The sequence below is a fragment of the Leopardus geoffroyi genome, chromosome B1 (genome assembly GCF_018350155.1).
Source record: "Leopardus geoffroyi isolate Oge1 chromosome B1, O.geoffroyi_Oge1_pat1.0, whole genome shotgun sequence".
NCBI classification, from domain to species: Eukaryota; Metazoa; Chordata; class Mammalia; order Carnivora; family Felidae; genus Leopardus; species Leopardus geoffroyi.
In genome coordinates, this window is record NC_059327.1 from 64,279,701 (window position 1) to 64,300,224 (window position 20,524).

The 20,524-nt window shown below is 35.0% G+C and overlaps 1 protein-coding gene and 1 long non-coding RNA gene across 8 annotated transcripts in view; one reads left to right on the forward strand and one right to left on the reverse strand.

Moving 5' to 3' along the window:
• MARCHF1 (membrane associated ring-CH-type finger 1) overlaps positions 1-20,524 on the forward strand; it is an 874,367-nt gene that overhangs the window by 613,075 nt on the left and 240,768 nt on the right. The gene's annotated exons all lie outside the window — the stretch shown is intronic.
• LOC123590651 lies at positions 4,873-13,661 on the reverse strand. The gene is made up of 2 exons (XR_006708900.1): positions 11,774-13,661; positions 4,873-5,389 (listed from the first exon to the last, which is right to left on the reverse strand). It is a non-coding gene; the product is annotated as an uncharacterized LOC123590651 (long non-coding RNA).

Consider the following 20,524-nt stretch of genomic DNA (forward strand, 5'->3'; position numbering starts at 1 on the left):
AGACATTTTGAACTTCTCAGTTATTATCTGTTTATTCGCTGCTGTGAAAGCTGCCTTGTTCCCTGGAGTTTAGAGAGGTTGATAACATCTTGCCCAGTGTCTTTCCCTTGATAGAACATCTACAAAAAGATTTGCAATTTCCTTTTGCAATGATTCTAGATGTTGTGCAAAATCTGAGGACTTCATTTTTGAAAAATCCATTTAAAAATGAAATCATGTCATAATAATTATTTAAAGCCTCAATACCTGATGGTACTTTGTTGTTTCTTGCTTAACTGCAATGAAAAGGAATTCAAATATATTTTACCATAAAATAAAGCCTAGAATTCTGTTTATATATCTTTTTATTGTCATTAGAATTCTCTGTATAAGACTATTGAGAGGAGGTGGGAAAGGAGTGTTTTATATGACCCTTAATGCCTATTAATTTGTATTTAACACATTGTGGTAAAAAGAAAACACCCTTAGAAATTATGTGTTTGGTGTTTTAATAAAATAGAGTAAGAGGAAAAGACAACATATGTGCCAATAAAACAAGAAAATATACTGATGTACAATTACTAATAACAGTTTAAAACTTAAAACTAAAATAATGCAAATTTAAATTAAGACTGTTACATTTTTAAGTTGAATTCCTTGTCATTAAAGAATTAAATAGCAGTTAATGCCTCATTTTTAAGCGCTGTAAAGACATTACACTGTAAAGACATTTCTTTTCCTCTCATCTACTTGAGAAACATCAAGTATTTATTTGTAGGTATGCTCATTTGTTTTTTATTATTAGGTTTTAGTTGACTTAAGGTTAATTACCTTTTTGTGTACTAGTTCCTCCTTGCCTAATTTAGCAAATAATGAAGTCTATTTCAGTTATTTGTGTCTTTTCAAATATTCTCAAACAGTATATTCACTTTTAGAAGGGTACACAACATTTTTCCAAGCATGCTAGAAGATGTGGATTCTTTCATCAATGAAACTAAGAAATTGGGGCACCTGGGTGGCTCAGTCGGTTGAGCGTCCGGCTTCGGCTCAGGTCATGATCTCACTACCTGTGAATTCGAGCCCCGCATCGGTCTCTGTGCTGACAGCTCGGAGCCTGGAGCCTGATTTGGATTCTGTGTCTCCCTGTCTCTCTGCCCCTAACCCACTCGCATTCTGTCTCTGTCTCTCTCAAAAATAAATAAATATTTAAAAATTTTTTTAAATAAATAAAACTAAGAAATTGAGGAACATCCAGAGACAGTGCTTTGTGACAGTCATTTGAAATTATTAAGAATCTTTTTGAAGGAACACTTAGATGAGTGCTATCCCATAGAATTTCTGTGATGGAAATGTTCTGTCTGTACTATCCACAGAGGTAGCACTAGCCACGTGTAGCTACTGAGCCTGTGCAATGTGGCTAGTACAAACGAGAAACAAGAAACTATTTAATTTTAATAAATTTAAATGTCATGTGGCTAGTTGCTGTTGTATTGGGCAGTGCAGCTTTAGGCTTATAGAAATCAAGTAGAGGGCTTTGGGGAAGACAATGATAGCTACCTGGCAGTAAGTATCTCTGAGTAGATTAAATACCCTAAAATTGATGGGGTGCATATATCATGCCTGATACATACTAGATGTTGTACATAAGTAATTTCCCTTCCTTTTCCCCATGTAGTTGAATACTTAGCCATTACTGCTGCTCCTAGAGACTTGCTGACCTTTCAGTACCTTTTGTAATTTATTTCCTGTTCTTCTCCTAAAATTCTTTCTCCCCTCCCCCTCATCTCTCTTTCCTAATTTAACTAAACATCCACTTCACTGTAGTATGCTATTTCTCTTACTTCTGTTTCTACTTATCCACTGTTTTGTTTTCTCCTTCCCTTCATGCTAGAAAAGGCTATCCAACAATTACTTTTTTCCCAAAGTACTCTATTATAAGTGGAAGTATGACCTGGGAATGAACTTGCTTGACTAGAATTTGGCACTGAACGCAGGGAGAACAAGTCTGACCTGAGAACATAAAACTATAACCCACATCTTGTTTGGCTCAGTAGTCCACCCACTCAAACTGAGAATCAAATTTAATGTGATATTATGTTGGTAATACATAATACAAATACATAAGTGCAAATACATATCCATTCTTGAAGAATACACCTTCAGTTGAGGCCTCCAAGAACTTTCAAGTTAACATTCCAAGAAACATGAGCTTAGAGTTTAAAATTATACACAAGTACAAACACATAGCTCTCACATTAATGCAACCAAGAAATGACAAGAGACAGAAAAATGAGACCCATAAAATTAATATGTTAAAACTATCAGGCACAGAATATTAAATAACTGCATATGATGTGTTAAAAGAAGTGAAAAGAAACTAGAAATTATGGGTAAAAAGAATTTTTTTTAAATATCACCAGACTTAAAAAAAATCACCAGGCTTAGAAAATCAAATGAAACTCTAGAAATAAATAAATAAATAAATAAATAAATAAATAAATAAATAAATAAATAAATAAAGTTAAAAATTCAATGGGCAAGTTAAGAAACAGATTAAATGTAGCTCAAGAGATTAATGGAGTATTAAGCCTGGTACCCAAAATGCAGCACAGACAAAAATAAATGTAAATTTAAAAAGCGATAATCTACACTGGGAATAATGTAACAATATCTGACATATGTATCTATCTTGAGTTCAGGTAGGAAATAATAAAGATAAAGGGGATGTAGCAATATTTGAATAAATGAATTTGGGAACCTGAAGAATTGTGTTTTTGAGTATAGCTGACACACAATGTGACATTATTTCAGATGTACAGCTTAGTGGTTTGACAAGTTTATACATTATGCTATGTTCACAAGTATAGCTACCACCCGTCCCATTACATCAGTATTACACTATCATTAATGTGTTCCTTATGTTTTGCTTTTTATTGCTGTGACTTGCTCATTCTGTAACTGGAAGCCTTTATCTTCTCCCATTCAACTACTTTTCCTAACCCCTCAGTTCCCACTCCTCTGGTAACCATCAGTTTGTTCTCTGTATTTATAGATCTGATTCTGCTTTTTTTATTTTTTTATTTTTTTTATTTTTAAAAAAAAATTTTTTTTTTCAACGTTTATTTTATTTTTGGGACAGAGAGAGACAGAACATGAACGGAGGAGGGGCAGAGAGAGAGGGAGACACAGAATCGGAAACAGGCTCCAGGCTCTGAGCCATCAGCCCAGAGCCCGACGCGGGGCTCGAACCCACAGACCGCGAGATCGTGACCTGTCTGAAGTCGGACGCTTAACCGACTGCGCCACCCAGGCGCCCCTGATTCTGCTTTTTGTTTGTTTATTGATTTGTTTTAGATTCCATTTGAATGGAACCATATAGAATTTGTCTTCCTCAGCCTGGCTTACTTCACTTAGCATAATATTCTCCAGGTCCATCCATGTAGTCTCAAATGACAAGATCTCACTTTTTTTTTTTTATTTCTGTGTAATACTCCATTATGTATATATACCACACTTACCTTATCTATTCTATTATGAATAATGCTGCAGTGAACGTGGGAGTGCAGATATATTTTCAAGTTAGTGTTTTTGGTTTTCCTGGGTAAATACTCAATGGTGGAATTATTGGAAATATGCTATTTTTTTAATCTTTGAGAAAATTCCATACTGTTTTCCACAATGCCTGTAACAATTCATATTCCCACTAACAGTGTACAAGGGTTCCCTTTTCTCTGCATCCTCATCAGCACTTATTGTTTGCATATTCTTGATATTACCTGTTCTAACAGGTATGAGATGATATCTCATTGTGTTGTTGATTTGCATTTCCCTGATGACTCATGATGTTGAGCATTCTTTCATATATCTGTTGGCCATCCATACGTCTTCTTTTGAAAATTGTCTATTTGGGTCGTCTGCCCATTTTTTAATCAGATTGTTTGTGTTTTTGGTGTTGAGTTGTATGAATTCTTTATTTTGGATATTAACCCCTTATGGGATCATTTGCAAATGTCTTCTCCCATTCAGTAAGTTGTCTTTTTGTTTTATGGATGGTTTCCTTTGCCCTGTGAAAGGTTTTTATTTTGATGTAGTCCCAGTAGTTTATTTTTGCTTTGTTTCCTTGCCTTAAGGAACATGCCTAGAAAAATGTTGCTATGGTGTCAGAAAAATTACTGCCTATGTAAAACTCTTCTTGGTGTTTTTGGTTTCAGGCCTCATATTTAGGCCCTTAATCCATTTGGGATTCATTTTTTTGTATGTATGGTGTTAGTAACTATTACAGTTTCATTCTTTTGCATATAGCTGTCCAGTTTTTCCAGCACCATTTATTAAAAAGTCTATCTTTTTCCTATTGTATATTCTTGCATCCTTTATAAATTGATCATGTAAATCAATCGTAAATAAATTGATCTAAATTTATATCAGTATAAATTGATCATATGTATGTGGGTTTATTTCTGTGGTGTCCATCCTGTTCTATTGATCTACATATTTGATTTGGGGCCAGAACCATACTGTTTTGATTACTACAACTTGTAATATATCTTGAAATCTCGGATTGTGATACCTCCAGCTGTGTTCTTCTTTCTCGGAATGGCTTTGGCTATTCAAGGTTTTCCATGGTTCTACACAAATTTTAGTATTATTTTTTCTAGTTTTGTGAAAAATGCTGCTAGTATTTTGATAGGGATTTCATTGAATCTGTTGATTGCTTTGGGTAACATTTGGGACATTTTGGCCATATGAATTATTCTAATTTGTGAGCATGAAATATCTTTCCATTTATGTCATTTTCAATTTCTTTCATCAGTGTTTTATAGTTTTCAAAGTACTGGTCTTTCACCTCTTTGGTTAAACTTATTCCTAGGTATTTTTTTTTTTTTGGTGCAATTGTAAATAGTGTAGTTGTTTTTTTTTTTTTTAATTTCTCTTTCTGCGACTTCATTGTTAATATATAGAAATGCTGCCAATTTCTGGGTATCGATTTTGTAGCCTGCCACCTTACTGAATTTGTTTATTACTTCTAGTAGTTTTTTAAGTGTACTCTTTAGGATTTTCCATGTGTAGTTTCATATCATCTGTGAATAGAGACAGTTTAACTTCTTCCTTACCAGTATTTCTTTTTCATGTCTGATTGCTGTGGCTAGGACTTCTAGTACTGTGTTGAACAAAAGTGTTAAAAAGTGACATCCTTGCCTTGTTTCTGACCTTAGAGATCAGTTTTTCATCATTGAGGTTGGTGTTAGCTATGGATTTTTCATACATGGCACTTATTATGTTGAGGTATGTTCCCTCTAACTCCATTTTGTTGACAGTTTTTATCACTAATCCCAGATTAGGAAGTCATATCAAATAATCTCAAGTGGAATGAATACACACACACACACACACACACACACACACACACACACTCCATATCATAGTGAGGCTGAGTTGTACCAAAGACAGAAAGACCCTAAAAGAACATCCATAGAGAAAAGACAAATTGCGTATAAAATACACAGACTTCCTGATAGTAAGGATGTAAACTTTTGGGCCATAGAAAAATATGCTCACTATATCAGGAAAAAAAATTATACAACTCAGCAAATAAGAAATACATTTTGAGAGTAAAGGTTAAATAATGAAAAAGACAAAAAGAAAAAACAGTTTACTACCAGCAGACCATTATGAAAGGAAATTCTAAGATATGCCTCTGACAATTGGAAAATAATCCTAAATAAGTATGAGATACAAGATGGAAAAGTGAGTAAAAATTAAAATAATGATATCAATACCTGATTTGTAGAGTTAAGAAGAGGGAGACTCAACTTTTAGACAAAACTAGTATAAAAGTTTTGAGATGTGATCAGACTTAGTGCATTCTAAGGCCATTTGTTATTCAGGAGGAAGATAAATATATTGCTATACTTCATATTTTATTAAGTAGGAAAGTTAAAAGCTATAAAACCATCAAAAAGGTAAAAATCAAGCAGATAATTACCAATATAGTGAAGATAAAATAATAGAACAAGAAGAGTAACCCAAAATATATCCAGAAAAATGATGGGAATGAATTAAAAACATCACAATATCCACATAAGAGTGAAAACATATGGTATCTGTCTTTCTTTGTATGACTTATTTCACTTAGCATAACACTCTCCAGTTCCATCCACATTGCTACAAAAGGCCATACCATGGAGGGAGGGGAAGGAAAAAAAAAAGTTAGAGAGGGAGAGAGCCAAAGCATAAGAGACTCTTAAAAACTGGGAACAAACTGAGGGTTGATGGGGGTGGGAGGGAGAGGAGGGTAAGTGATGGGCATTGAGGAGGGCACCTGTTGGGATGAGCACTGGGTGTTGTATGGAAACCAATTTGACAATAAATTTCATATTAAAAAAATAATAATAGTAAAAACATCATAATAGATATAAATTAAATATTCTCACCAATTAAATGGAAAAGATTGTCAGACTTTAAAAATAAATATAATGAAGCTGTTTTTAAAAGCTGCACCTATAACTTAAATTCACAGAAAAGAAAAAAAAAAAACAAAGGATGGAAAGAGGTGTGTAAAGCTAATATTATCTCTTTACTCTTCCCCTGCTTCTGGCCAAAACAAAACAAAACAAAACAAAAACAAGAACTGATATGGTGGTAGTAATAGCAGAAATATGGGACTTTAAACTGAATATATTGCTAGAAATAAAGCCTGACTACATCCTAATAAAAGTTTCAATTTCCTAGGAGAATATGATAATTACAAATTTATATACATTAAATATCCTTCAAAACTTGACAGAATTACATGAAATAATTAATAAAGCTGCACCGTAATGGAAAAAATTTAACACATTTATCAGTAAGTGATAGATCAAGGAAAAAAATTAGTGAAGTACAAAAGATGCAAACAACATGATCTGATCATTTTAACAAGATTGCATTTTTATACCAATAAAATTAGTTAGAAAACATTATTAATATGTATGGGAATTAATCCAACCAAAAGCGTGCAGCATCTATGCAGCAGACTTTTATTGAAAGACACTGAAAGAAGGTGTAAATCAATGTGATTGGATAGAAAAGAATCAATTTCACAAGCTGAGATTTTTATGAATTTGATTTGTAGATATAACTCAATTCCAACAAAGATTGATAAAATGAGTCCCAAATATATATGGAAAGAAAATAGGTGACAAATAGTCAAGACAGTTTGAAAGAAGAAAGAACAAGATAAAGGGCAGAATTTACAGTTTAAAAAAATGTTCTATTGTTAATTTTGGTGGCCGAGTTAAAACTGTTTTGTTTTTATCTTTTAACCCCCAAATTAGTTAATGTACATTTTATGTTCATGTGCTCTGTTACACATTAGTTTTTTAAATTTATTTTAATTTTTTTTCAATATATGAAATTTATTGTCAAATTGGTTTCCATACAACACCCAGTGCTCAACCCAAAAGGTGCCCTCCTCAATACCCATTACCCACCCTCCCCTCCCTCCCACCCCCCATCAACCCTCAGTTTGTTCTCAGTTTTCAACAGTCTCTTATGCTTTGGCTCTCTCCCACTCTAACCTCTTTTTTGTTTTTTCCTTCCCCTCCCCCATGGGTTTCTGTTAAGTTTCTCAGGATCCACATAAGAGTGAAACGGGAACCCTCTTGCACTGTTGGTGGGAATGCAAATTGGTGCAGCCACTCTGGAAAACAGTGTGGAGGTTTTTCAAAAAATTAAAAATAGGGGCGCCTGGGTGGCGCAGTCGGTTAAGCGTCCGACTTCAGCCAGGTCACGATCTCGCGGTCCGTGAGTTCGAGCCCCGCGTCGGGCTCTGGGCTGATGGCTCAGAGCCTGGAGCCTGTTTCCGATTCTGTGTCTCCCTCTCTCTCTGCCCCTCCCCCGTTCATGCTCTGTCTCTCTCTGTCCCAAAAATAAATAAACGTTGGAAAAAAAAAAATTTAAAAAAAAAAAAATTAAAAATAGACCTACCCTATGACCCAGCAGTAGCACTGCTAGGAATTTACCCAAGGGATACAGGAGTGCTGATGCATAGGGGCACTTGTACCCCAATGTTTATAGCAGCACTCTCAACAATAGCCAAATTATCGAAAGAGCCTAAATGTCCATCAACTGATGAATGGATAAAGAAATTGTGGTTTATATACACACTGGAGTACTACGTGGCAATGAGAAAGAATGAAATATGGCCCTTTGTAGCAACGTGGATGGAACTGGAGAGTGTGATGCTAAGTGAAATAAGCCATACAGAGAAAGACAGATACCATATGTTTTCACATTAAGTTTTTTAACAGATACAGTATAAATCAGAGGCTTATGGCTTTGCAGGATGGACAACTAAAAACTAGGATATTTTACTGATATATAAATGGTAATCTTACTAATTGTTATTCACTTTTAAAAAGTAAAATATATTTTAATATAAATGTAATGCTTGTATAATTTAGAAAACTTAGAAAGTACTCAAAATACACAGAAATGAATAAAATAAAAATCACCATGAGTTTTACTATCCAGTTTAAGCACTGCGAATGTCTTCCTACTTATAGTTAATGCGTCCGTCTGTTTGCGAATTTGTGAATTTTTATAGAATTACGATCCTATTATATATCCATTCGTGTTATGCTTTTAATTTACCATTACAAATTTATTATTTGATGTGTTAGCAATTTTTCAGAACTATACTTTTTATTATGAAAAGTATAGTTGAAACTGATCTACTTGGTCAAGCAATTCTTTGCAGCAATAGTAGTGTTTTAGAAATTCAAATTATGATTATATAGCCAAAAATATATATATAATGTGTATGGAGTATATATTTTCAATAATCTAAAAAAGGAGGGAGGAGGAAGACAGAGGAAATATCCATCTCATACACTGATGTCAGTCTGAATCACCAGTATTCTGAACCACAGCTGTTCATTCTTAAAATGAAGTCCAAAGGTTTTCCTTCACAAAGCCTGTTCCCACTAGTTTGCATAATTGACACATTTATTTTGACAATTACCAAGAGAGAAGATACAAAATTGAACTCAGTAGTATGACCAAACACTTTCTACACTGTCACTTCACTGTATCGCTAAAATCAAATTTACCTTCAAACCCAAGAAATATCTTGAGTGGTGTTTCAAGGGAGAAGAAGGAGAAATTTCCTAAAAGTTGAGAAATTCCTCCCTTGGCATCCATATGTTTTTACTCTGGCTGGTTGAGGAGAATTGCAGGCCTTGTGCTGATCTGCTCTCCAACAAGTGATTTTATAAACCCGACAATGCTAGTAACACTTGAGACTTTTCTAAATGCTGTTTCAGTCTGTGGAATATATTCCTGTTGCTATCTAACAAGAGAGAATAGTAGGATGACATTTGCATTGCCATGGCAACTTACATCTCTAGATTGAGATGACATTTTTGCCTATTTAGTTCTACTTTTCATTTAGGGATAACATTTTTTTTCACTGCCTTTTAATTGAAAAAAAAAAAAAAACAAGTGGGTGTGCATACAAAGCAAGAAACACTGAAATTTACTTAACATCTGCTGTATGTCAGACACTGAATCGAATTGTTTATGTACACCATTGCATCCATCCTCTAAGAATTCTGGGAAGAAAGCCTCCGTTTAAAGACTTAGAGAAATGTCAGTACCTTGCTTTGCTTAAGGTCAGAAGTTATAAAGCAGTAGCACCAGGGACTATCAGAGCTCAGTCCTCGAATTCCTGGGCCCATGCTGTCTTCACTACCCCAAACCCCTCCATGCTTTCTTCCTGGATGTCTCACTGTCCCCTATAACTGACAACCACCACCTTATGAAATACCAGTAAGTACATTGCAATATACATTTTTTTAAAGCGTTGTGGTTCGTAGTGTTTAATTCTAAATTCCACATATAGAAAATTGCATCTAAATCAGGATTGACTGATTATGTTCTACTCTTCAGTTAAAATGGTTATTCAAATGTTTTAATTGCATTCCATGTGCATTAGAAGATGATACCAATTAAGTAGTTAGGATTAAGCTATACGTATGATGGGGATTTAGCTATGCACGATGAAAAAATTATATCTGTATCTTAGTATAATTTTACAGATATAGAATGTGAAATATGCGTTGCAAATATTAGATTATGATTTGTTGAACATAAGATATCTGTGTTGGACTATGTTGTGAATATGTTGATGAGAAGAGCAAAGTAACAAAAATGAGTTATATTTACAAGTCACTGAATTAAAATTAAGCTGACAATTCAATGCTTTGTAGAATCTTAATATTCTGTTTATTAAAAATTGGATATCATTTTCTATTCATTTCATTGTAGAACTTTGTTCAGATAAAAGAATGTGAAGACTAATGCAAAGAGAAAATTCCTCCGTAATAGACTTTAGGAGATGTTTAAATAGTTTTGTGGAAATGATGTTGTTAATCTAAAAGCATTGGTGGCAGATGCAGGAATGAAACCATGAACCTTCCGTTCATTGATCCTGTCTTTATGAAGCAGCAAGTGAAAGGAAGTATTTTGGTATCAAGGAAAAGGTGACATCATGGTACCACAGCATTTCTTTTTTCCCTCCAGCCAACAGAAAAAGTCTCAGAAACAGTTACTGTTTGGACAGTTGAGGGACATGACCAGTGGAAAACAGGAAAATATCTCCTCGAGTAATGTGGGCATAAAGGCACAGAGGAAACCCTGGTGGCCTACTGGGCTCTGAAATCCAAGTGCACAGCAGAAGTGTGGGAGGGCAGGCGCAGAGGAGTGCAGCACAGTGGGGTGAAATGTAATTGTGAGGACCCTGGAAGCCTGATTTGTTTGTAGACAATCAGAAAGAAATCAGAGGAAAGAAACAAATAGAAGATGTGAGGTTAAGTTGGAAAAATTACATTGGTTCCAAGGAGCCAGGGAGGGCTGCCTAGGTGAATAGATCTTCGCAGTAATGAGGAGCGGAACTCTCTCCAGGAGCCAGTGCCTCAGCTCTCATCCTGCAGTCCCGTAATACCCACCCTTGTCAGTCAGAGGTGGTGTTTTGAACTGGTATGATGTCATATTTTAGCATAAAAACATTTTGATTGACAGATTATTCTGAAAAGTTCGTATGAATATGTATAATTTTCAGAGCACAAAAAACACTAAGATGTTATGAGTCTTATACATAATTACTTTTAAATGAAATTGTAGCACTCAAAATAATTTCAGTGTGATGTTCTTTTAGATTTCAATAATACCGTATGTGGGTTTGGTTTTTACATGGGACATATTATAATAGAAATCCATCTGCGATGGAATAAATGTAATAGTAGCATATAAAATGTGTAACAATGGCTATATATCTGCATGCTTGTCATGAGTCTCTAAATCAGAGTTAGTTCATTTTCAACTGGAAGAAGAAAACACATTCAAATATGCCTTAGTTCGAGTAGTGAGTAAATGTGCTCCTACCAAATTATTTTCTTTATTATGCCTTTGGAACTCTTAAGGTGCTGTGATTTTTACATTGTTAGTCAGAACTCATTGTTGGAATGGCCTCTCATGCTAAACCAAAAGCCAGTAAATGATTAATTTTCTCCCCCTTTTCAAAAATATATTAAAAGAAACTGACACCATGATAAGTATATTCATTGCAAGGAGATGTTAAGGAGAAACTCTTCCTGACATAAATACCGGCCTCTTGATCACATTCCTTGCATGCTAATAACCCCTTCAGCCAGGTCACTGCCCAGCAGCTGTAGAAATTGTTCCACCTCTCATGCCATGCTGAGAAGTTCCCACCACTCATTCTCATTCCACTTTGCCCGAGAAGATTCTCCCCTACCACACACACACACACACCCAGACCCTAGCACTTTTGACCTAGTTTGGGGTAATCTGTGCTTTTAGAGGATGAAAACTTTATGCTCACACCGCACTTGCAAGGTCTAGACTCTTCCTTTCTCTGCGTCCATTTTCTAAGAAGTCTTCTTTCAATCTGTTAGTTTCTAGATAAGCGGAGTCTGATTTTACTCTGAAGGGCAGGTGGATTTTATTTCAGGTCTTTGTAGAGCTAAAGAGACATTATTAGCATGTAAGTGAAATTTGCATAGACAGATGAAATATTCTGCCTTCTGAGACCTTATGGAAATCCTCCCTATTAATAGCTACATTAAATGGGATACATGGATTTTTATCACTTCAGCATCTTTCTTCTGTCAAGTGGTTAGTTTCTGTCCACGTCACTAAGTAATTTTAGCAAGCCACTACCATCTGTCTTTTTAAGACTAAGGGCATTTGATTTCATGAATAACAATAATAAGGGCTCATCTAACCTTTTTGGAAAGATTAAAACCATAGGAAAATACAGCACTATTAAGCTGCATGCTTCTTTTTAAATACCCTTATTAAATATGGTGAGCAAGTAATTACTATACATTTATTTCTCATATTTTTTGATATCACCAGGACCCACGAATGCCAAGACCACAAGAGGCTACTGTAATCTCAGTTTATGAGAGGCTGCAATGAGAAAGTCTCTGAATAGGTATACATTAAAGGTGAAATATACATTCTGTAAGCTGAATCTCCAGACTTCACGTAGTCCAGTCTTCGCTTGTGTTGCATTCAAAGAATAACAACCAGAAGTAAAAATAATAAATTTTTATTTGACTATCTCAAGGCAGAGAGATGGAGATTTAATATAAAACTCTATCACCATTTCTCAAGATCTTCCTCTTCTCATTCCTACTGATCTCAAATAGCCCAAAGCCGCTCCAAAGACTCTCTTCATAATTCATTTTTACTTCCGCGGCAAAATGATTTTCCACACTCAAGTCCTGTTGCATTTCCTACTCTTTCTGTCAGCCCCCACAACCCGTATCTTTTCTGTTATCCTTATCAGGTAGATCAAATTAGCATCTCTGGCTCCTTTTTTTTTTTTTTTTTTAAGTGTTTCTCTGGGATTTGCCCACTAATCAAAATTCTCAAAACAAATCAGGCCCAGGAACTGACTCAGAAAGCAAATATCTTTGCTCCTTTTAAATTGGAACAAAAGGAAAAATTATGAATACTCATGTGTTAAAGATTTTTACTCTGTTTTGTATCCATCAACACACATATGCCAAAATGCTTCTCAGAAGCCAGTATTATGTTTCTGTAGTTTTAGTACCAACTGGAAGAAAGACATTCTCACATGGTATTAATGAACTGTTTAAATTGACTAGGTGTGGGTTTAAGCTACAATTTTACCATGAATTAAACTTTTGCCTGAGCTAATGATAAGCCTTTAGAAACTAGGTTGGATTTGGGGTACCTGGATGGCTCGTGATTTCTGCTCAGATCATGATCTCACGGTTCGTGAGTTGGAGCTCTGCATCAGGCTCTGTGCTGACAGTGCAGAAACTGCTTGGGAATTTCTCTCCCTCTCTGTCTCTGCCCGTCCCCTGCAGATACTACATAGGATCTTTGTCATTATCTGAACTTTGAGGAGGGACCTTATATACATAAATGCTAGCAAATATGTCTATGATGTTTCTAACATGTGTGAAAAAATTGGTCTTTGCTTAGATATGCCCTAAAACAAATGAAATGGATATCTGAGACATTGAGTTATGTGTATGGCTCACTGGAAAAATAACTAATAATAACAGTATTAATAATTTACCAAATACTTAGTTTGTAGCAGTTTTGTGTTTTTGTTGTTGTTGTTGCTTTTTTTTTTTTTTTTTTGGTGTTTTTTTTTTTTTTGTTTGTTTGTTTGTTTTTTTGTGGGAGGTTTAAATGCATTAAACCATTTTATTCTCTGGGATTTACAGGGACAAAATAACTTTTCTATTGTCATACAGCCAGCAAAAGGCAAAGCGAGAACCCAAATCCTATGTATAATTCTTAGTTAAGTTTCTTGTAAGTGAATGACTGCCCCTAGCAGCCATTCCTTGGTTATACCTATCAAGTGCTATAATGAGGTCAATAACATGAAAGGCAATCAATAAAATATTTGAAAAGATGAAAATTCATCTCACCCTAAATATTTATCATGTACATTCTTTTTTAATTTTTTTGTAATATTTTATTTATTATTGAGAGAGAGGGAGAGAGAGAGGCAGACTGCTAGTGGGGGAGGGGAGAGAGAGGGAGACAGAATCTGAAACGGGCTCCAGGCTCTGAGCTGTCAGCACAGAGCCCGACTCAGGGCTCAAACTCACGAACCATGAGATCATGACCAGAGCCAAAGTCAGATGTTTAACCGATCTAGCCACCCAGGAGTCCCTTTAGCACCTACGTTCTTTTTTATGTGTGATTATTGTTACTGAATTGACGCTCTTGAAACTCTTCAATGTTATTGCCAAATTTTATAGATAAGATTTTTGCTGTTATACTTACATAATTAGTTACTGTATTAAATAAAGCAGATGTAGCATTGAACTTTATAAAACTCTTAAATTTTTACTTAATACATAACCTTTTAAAAGTATTTTTCCTGGGGTGCCTGGGTAGCTCAGTTGGTTAGGTGGCTGACTTCAGCTCAGGTCGTGATCTCACAGTTCGTGAGTTTGAGCCCTGCGTCAGGCTCTGTGCTGACAGCTCAGAGCCTGGAGCCTGCTTTAGATTCTGTGTCTCCCCCTTCCTCTACCCCTCCCCTGCTCACCCTCTGTGTCTGTCTCTCAGTAATAAATAAATGTTAAAAAAAATTAAAAGCATTTTTCCTTAAGGTTTTCCAATCAAGTTTCTACAAACCCATTACTCACAAATTTAAAAAGAGAGAGAGAGAAAGAGAAAGCTCAAGTACTATATTTTCCCCACATATTAAAACAATGAAAACTTTTCTCAATGGAACAATAAAAACTTTTCTCAAACTTTGTTTATGTGCATGTGTCAGAATCACTTGGCATACTTGTTAAAATGGCATTTTTATACCCCACCACATTTCTGCCAAATTTAGAAATACAAATATACAGATATAAGCAAGGAAGACCAAGAATCTGCATTTTGTCAAGTTCCGCAGCTGATTCTGATACGCATGGAATTTGATAAGTGTTGCCTCAACTTTTTTCAATTTTCTATTTTTAGTATTTTACAGAAAGTGTTATAAGTCATTTTTAGTTCTATTGCACAGTATTTGCATGTTTAAAATATGAGGTACTGAGCAACAAAATAAAAAGTGAGTTTCCTATTAATCCCAAAGAATAAAGTAAATATCCGTGAATCTATACTGATATTAATAAATGTTTAAATAAATAAATGGGAGAAGAGAGGCAAATTATTTTGAATAAAAATTCCAAATTAAAAAGGCAGAAGGAGTGAGAGAACACCCAGTAATAATTGCTGCACACAAGATTCACTGATAAATATTAAAATTAGTGGGGAAAACTTTAAGGAGGAACAGTATATTTGCATAACCTGGAAGTATCTCCCCCCAAAATATCTATTAATCGTGTGGTGATTCTAACATATTTTCATTCTTTGATTCTGCTTCCTGCAGAAGGTGAAGCGTAATTCCCCACCTCTGAAGTGCAGGCTGGATTTAGGGAAAAATACTCTGTGCAGAAATCATACCAAATGATCAAGGTTCATTAATATCAGTAGTAACAGGTATTGGTATGTACCTCCTGATGTGATGCAATGAGAAAGGTACTTCACCTCTGTAGTGTTCTTGCCCCAAGTACGTAATCTTTTAGTCTAATAAGAAGAAAAGATAAGACAAACCCAAATTGATGGGTATTCTACAAAATATCTAGCTAGTACTTTTCCAGAGTATCAAGATCATAAAAACAAAGAAATACTGAGAAACTTTGATCTATCAGAGGAGACTCAGGGAAATGAGTGAAGGCAATAAGGTCTTCCTGGTCAGATTGTACCATTGTCAATTCATTTTCATAAATAAACTTAGATAAAATGTTAGCATTAGGTTGAGCTAAGTCTATTATCTCTGTTAACCCTCTTGTACTATCTTTATATCCTAAAAGTATTAAAGAAGCAAAAAGATTTTGAATATATAATAAGAATAACATTTAGTTCTCCAGGATATTGGCAGCACCCATGATTTTATGAATACTAAATGCTGAATACTCTTTATTTTATATATTTACTATAGTGTCTTGCTGCTGTAGATGTTTAAAAGCCAATTAACAATTTCCATTATTATTTTATTATTCAATAATTATGTGAAAAAATATGTATGTGTAACTGTATACATTATATAGAATCATATATGTACACATACACAGAGTGGGAGAGAGAGAGAGAGGGAAAATTTCTAGTCCATTGTTATAATTAGTTTGAAGGGTCATTGTAGGAATAATTCTCAGTGTCTAAGTCTTCAAATATATCCCAAATCTAATCTGAATTTTAGCATACTTAAGAAATGTAATTCCCATGAAAGATTTAGAAATAATGTAATTTGAGAAGTAGAGGAGTGCTAGAGTGAATGTGTGTGAATCTCCTACTGCTGCTGTAATAAGTGACCACAGCTCTAGTGGTCATTTATTATCTTAAATTTCTGGAAGTCAGGAATCTTAAAATCAAGGTGTCATCAAGACTGAATTCCTTGGAGATGTCCTAGAGGAACATCGTTGTTTTGTTTGTTTGTTTTTTGCCTTTTCCAGCTCACAAGGGTCACCTGCATCCCTTGGCTCCAGGCCCCTCCCTCCATTTTCAAAGCCAGCAGCATAGCATTTTGCCAGTTAATCTCCATCCCTTTTCCTCTCCCTCTCCTTTTCTTTCTCTCTCTCTCTTTTTTACCTTGCTTCCAGGATCATTTCTCTTTCTCTGACTCTGTCCCTCCTTCCTCTCTCCTATAAGGACTCTTTTGATTATATCGGCCTACCAAGATAATCCAGAATAATCTCAGCACCACAGAACCCTTAATTTAATCACATGTACAAATCCTTTGGCTTGTATGGTAATATATTTACAGATGCTGGGTATTTGGATGTGGACATCTTTGGGGGGTGGCATTATTCTTTTGTCACGCTGACTTTGTTTTCTTTGACATTGATTAAATTGAGAGTAAACCTGTTACTTTGTAATTATTTGACAGATACTGTAGGAATAAATTAGCTATTATTTGCCTTTATACAACCAAGTGTAAAAAATCAGAATCTTACTTTTACTCTTTATTTAACACCACTAACAAGGGAATATTATTCTTCCATGTATTCTCATGTTGTGTTTCATAAGTAAATTTTTTGAGAATGAAGAAAAAAAGCCAGTGTCTTCATTTTGTTTTGGTTGTGAGAATAATAGAAGCATAATTTTAGATCAATATTTGACAATACCTCTATTCAGAGAGGCACCTTAACTATGATTGAGGATCAAGGTGTGAAATACCGGCTCCTTTAGATAAAATGTCTGTGACACATTTTGAATCAGAACAAGCTAGAGAAATGGACAAGTAAATTGTGGACATCTGTATGAGAAACTGTGGGGAAATTGTCAGGTATAAATTCATATAGTTGGGGGAACTAATGCCATTTATGCCATTTTTCCTATATGATAATGAAGAACCACAAGTTGGAACACTTAATTTGTAATCACGTTAAGTTCTGAAATCAGTGATTCTGATTCCTAGCAACACTAGACCTACCAACTCAGTGCAACTCAAATGTTAACTATTTTAGAGTGTCTTAGGACTGATTATTTCTCTAGGAATTCTCTTGTCACAATGTGGCTATGAACACATTTTTCCATTCTTCAGTCAGTATATTGGCTGGTACAAAAGGATGTTGATTGAGAGCAGGCAGTGTTTTACAAGAGTGAGGTTTGAGAGGCCTATAAATCAGATAGAGATCTTTGCATGTGGGATTTGAATTTCACAGCGAGTACTTGGGAGACTATGAATCACGAATATCTCAATAGAATATATCCTTGTGGGAATCATAGGTTTTCCAGGAAAGTTGCTGTTTGGGAAAGAAAGACCTAACTTGAAAATTAATCATGAGGAGAATGTATCTATTAATTGCTTAGTACATTTTTATTTGCTATGCATATGCATCTATTTAATAATTACTGACCTCAGCAGTCCCTATGAATAGCAATGCCTCCTAGTTATTTTTCCGGAATGGAAGAGCCACATAGTAAGCAAATTATTGAAGACCATATGTCATGGCACAGTAGAAACTGAGCTTCCAGCTGAGTTTTCAGTATTTGACCTGGTAGAGGTATTCTGGTGTTCCATGACAAATTTCTCCTGGAGCTCAAAAAAAAAGTTCAATGGACTCAGGATTCCTTGAAGCATAAAAATATTGGTCTGTCCATCATATCATTTCATCTAGCTTCTAAGAGTGTCAAACAGTACTCTAAATGAAAGAATCACAACAAGTGGAGGAATTTAGTCCTCTTATGGATATGGATTAGCTCATAGTATGATACCCACCAAAATGAAATTTTTACTATGCCCTTTTGTCACTTCGGACAAAACATTTCAAGATATCTGAAATTTGGACCATAAATATTAATTTTACAAAAATGAAAAAAAAACATTAGTGAATATGAAATAGAATAGATATTCTCTTTACCAGCACAAGTAAGACCAGTCTTGGGTCATTGAAAAAGTTAGTTAAAAAACCAAAATTAAACAAATGCATGTTTATTTACTACCTTTTTAGATGACACGTTTCTTTTAAGTAGGGAACCACTAATTGGAGTTATTTGCCATCTTACATACACCACCTATGATTTGTAGTATGTAATTTTAGTTTATTTACATTGAATCAAGTGATTAAAGACTTTGATTTACAGAAAAAACACCCTGAGATCCAAATTCTTTTAAATATTAACATTATTTATAACATTCTTTATATTTTGTTCATATGCACCTTATTCAACAGTATTTTTAAAGTATTGACTGACCTTTTTTATACAGTTCCAAAAATACATGGTTTTCACGCAAGCAACTCTTTTTATAGTAATATTAAATCAGTTTGCAGAACATTTAATTAAGTGATGTGATTGATGCTATCTTACAAATAACTACCTTTCTGCAAAATCATTTTTCTTCTGTATATGCAAGGCTCTATTTTCAAATTTCCCTTCCAGTTAAAGATGATCATGTAAACAAGAATGTGAGAAAAAGAGTGTTAGTTACTTTCTCCTTTGGCCCATTAAACCTCCATGGAAACTGGTTCTATGTCCTGTTTCACTTCTTGCAGACGTTACAACAATTACTAGAGCAATTTTCAAAGCCACATATTGAAAACAGAATATCTTCTCTCTTTGCCTGGGTCCCCAAAGACCTCATGGAGAAGTACATCCTCTCAATTAGGACTGTCCACCCTAGAGAATGAGAAACAAACTTCTGCGGGTTTGAACCATTTTATTTTCATCAATTATAACACAGAAATTAATGTCTTGAGTTGACATTACAATAACAAAAAAAGTTAAAATATATATCATTAAGATAGTGGTCATGCAGTAAGCTGCAACCAGCAAGCAGACACTGCAAACTGGAAAGCTATAAACAGTGCTGTACCAGGGTAAAATATTTGGTGAAACTGTGACCTACGGTATCTAGAAGGACATACCAAGTGCCAACCAAGCCCTTAGTTCTAGGAAAAATAGTTGGAAAGAGCTAGAATGGTAGTACATGCGGGCTGCTGCTCCATGCTGTAAACAAAATATTACAAGAAACAGACCAGCTTTGCCTAGTTTGCAGGCAAACAAAAAGATCAGAGAGAGTTCATAAATTCAGAGCCAGGAAGTTTCAGAAAAACCAATAGCTCCTATACCTCAAATAAGTTGTTGTACAAGAATCTTTTAAATGCCCTCTTCACAATTTGGTATTTTCTTACCATTTGCCTACAAGTAAGAGTTCCAACTTTTCAAAATGAAGAAAATAAAAATTTTAGAAGTCTACATTCCCCACCTCTTTTGCAGCTAAGGTGAAGACTGATGATTCAGGGCCAGGGCCAGGACTTGAGTAAGGAAACCAAAGCCCCCAAGCTGCACAATTTAAGGACACACTCACTCTCAAGTACTTTTCCTGCATAGGCATGACTCTGAGAGCGAGCACCCCCTTCAGTTTTATACCCCAACTGCCTCCTGTCTCACCCTCATCCATCCTTGGTTCTATCCCTTATAAGTATCCCCTGAGACATTGCTTCAGAAGTAGTGTGAGCTAACTAGGAGATATGGCTGGTGGAGGTGGGAGCAGAGGCAGTGTGTTTTCTGGATGCAGCATTGGGACAGGTTTCTCATCACAGCCTAGGAAATATGATCGTAGTTCAGGCAAGTCTGCAGCTCACTTGTCCTACTAATTATATGTTGTGGTTCTAGAAGCTGTCTTATAAACATGACCTAAAGCTATGGATCACATATAGCCCAAGGATTCTGTGACCTACATAGTATGTTATGTTAAATCTTTCCCTGTTTCAGCCAGATGGGATAGGTTCTGCTGTCTAAAATTTAGAATTCTGATGATCAGAAATTTTGCTTTTTCCTACTTTTGTGATCTTCGAGGTTACTTTACTCTGAGCTTAGATTTTATTACCTGTGAAAGGGGTAATAATAATTTGTACATCATGGATGTAGGGGGGAAAATATATTTTTCCTCTACCATTTTAAGTTCTTTGCGAGGGCCCCATAACAAAAGAGAGAT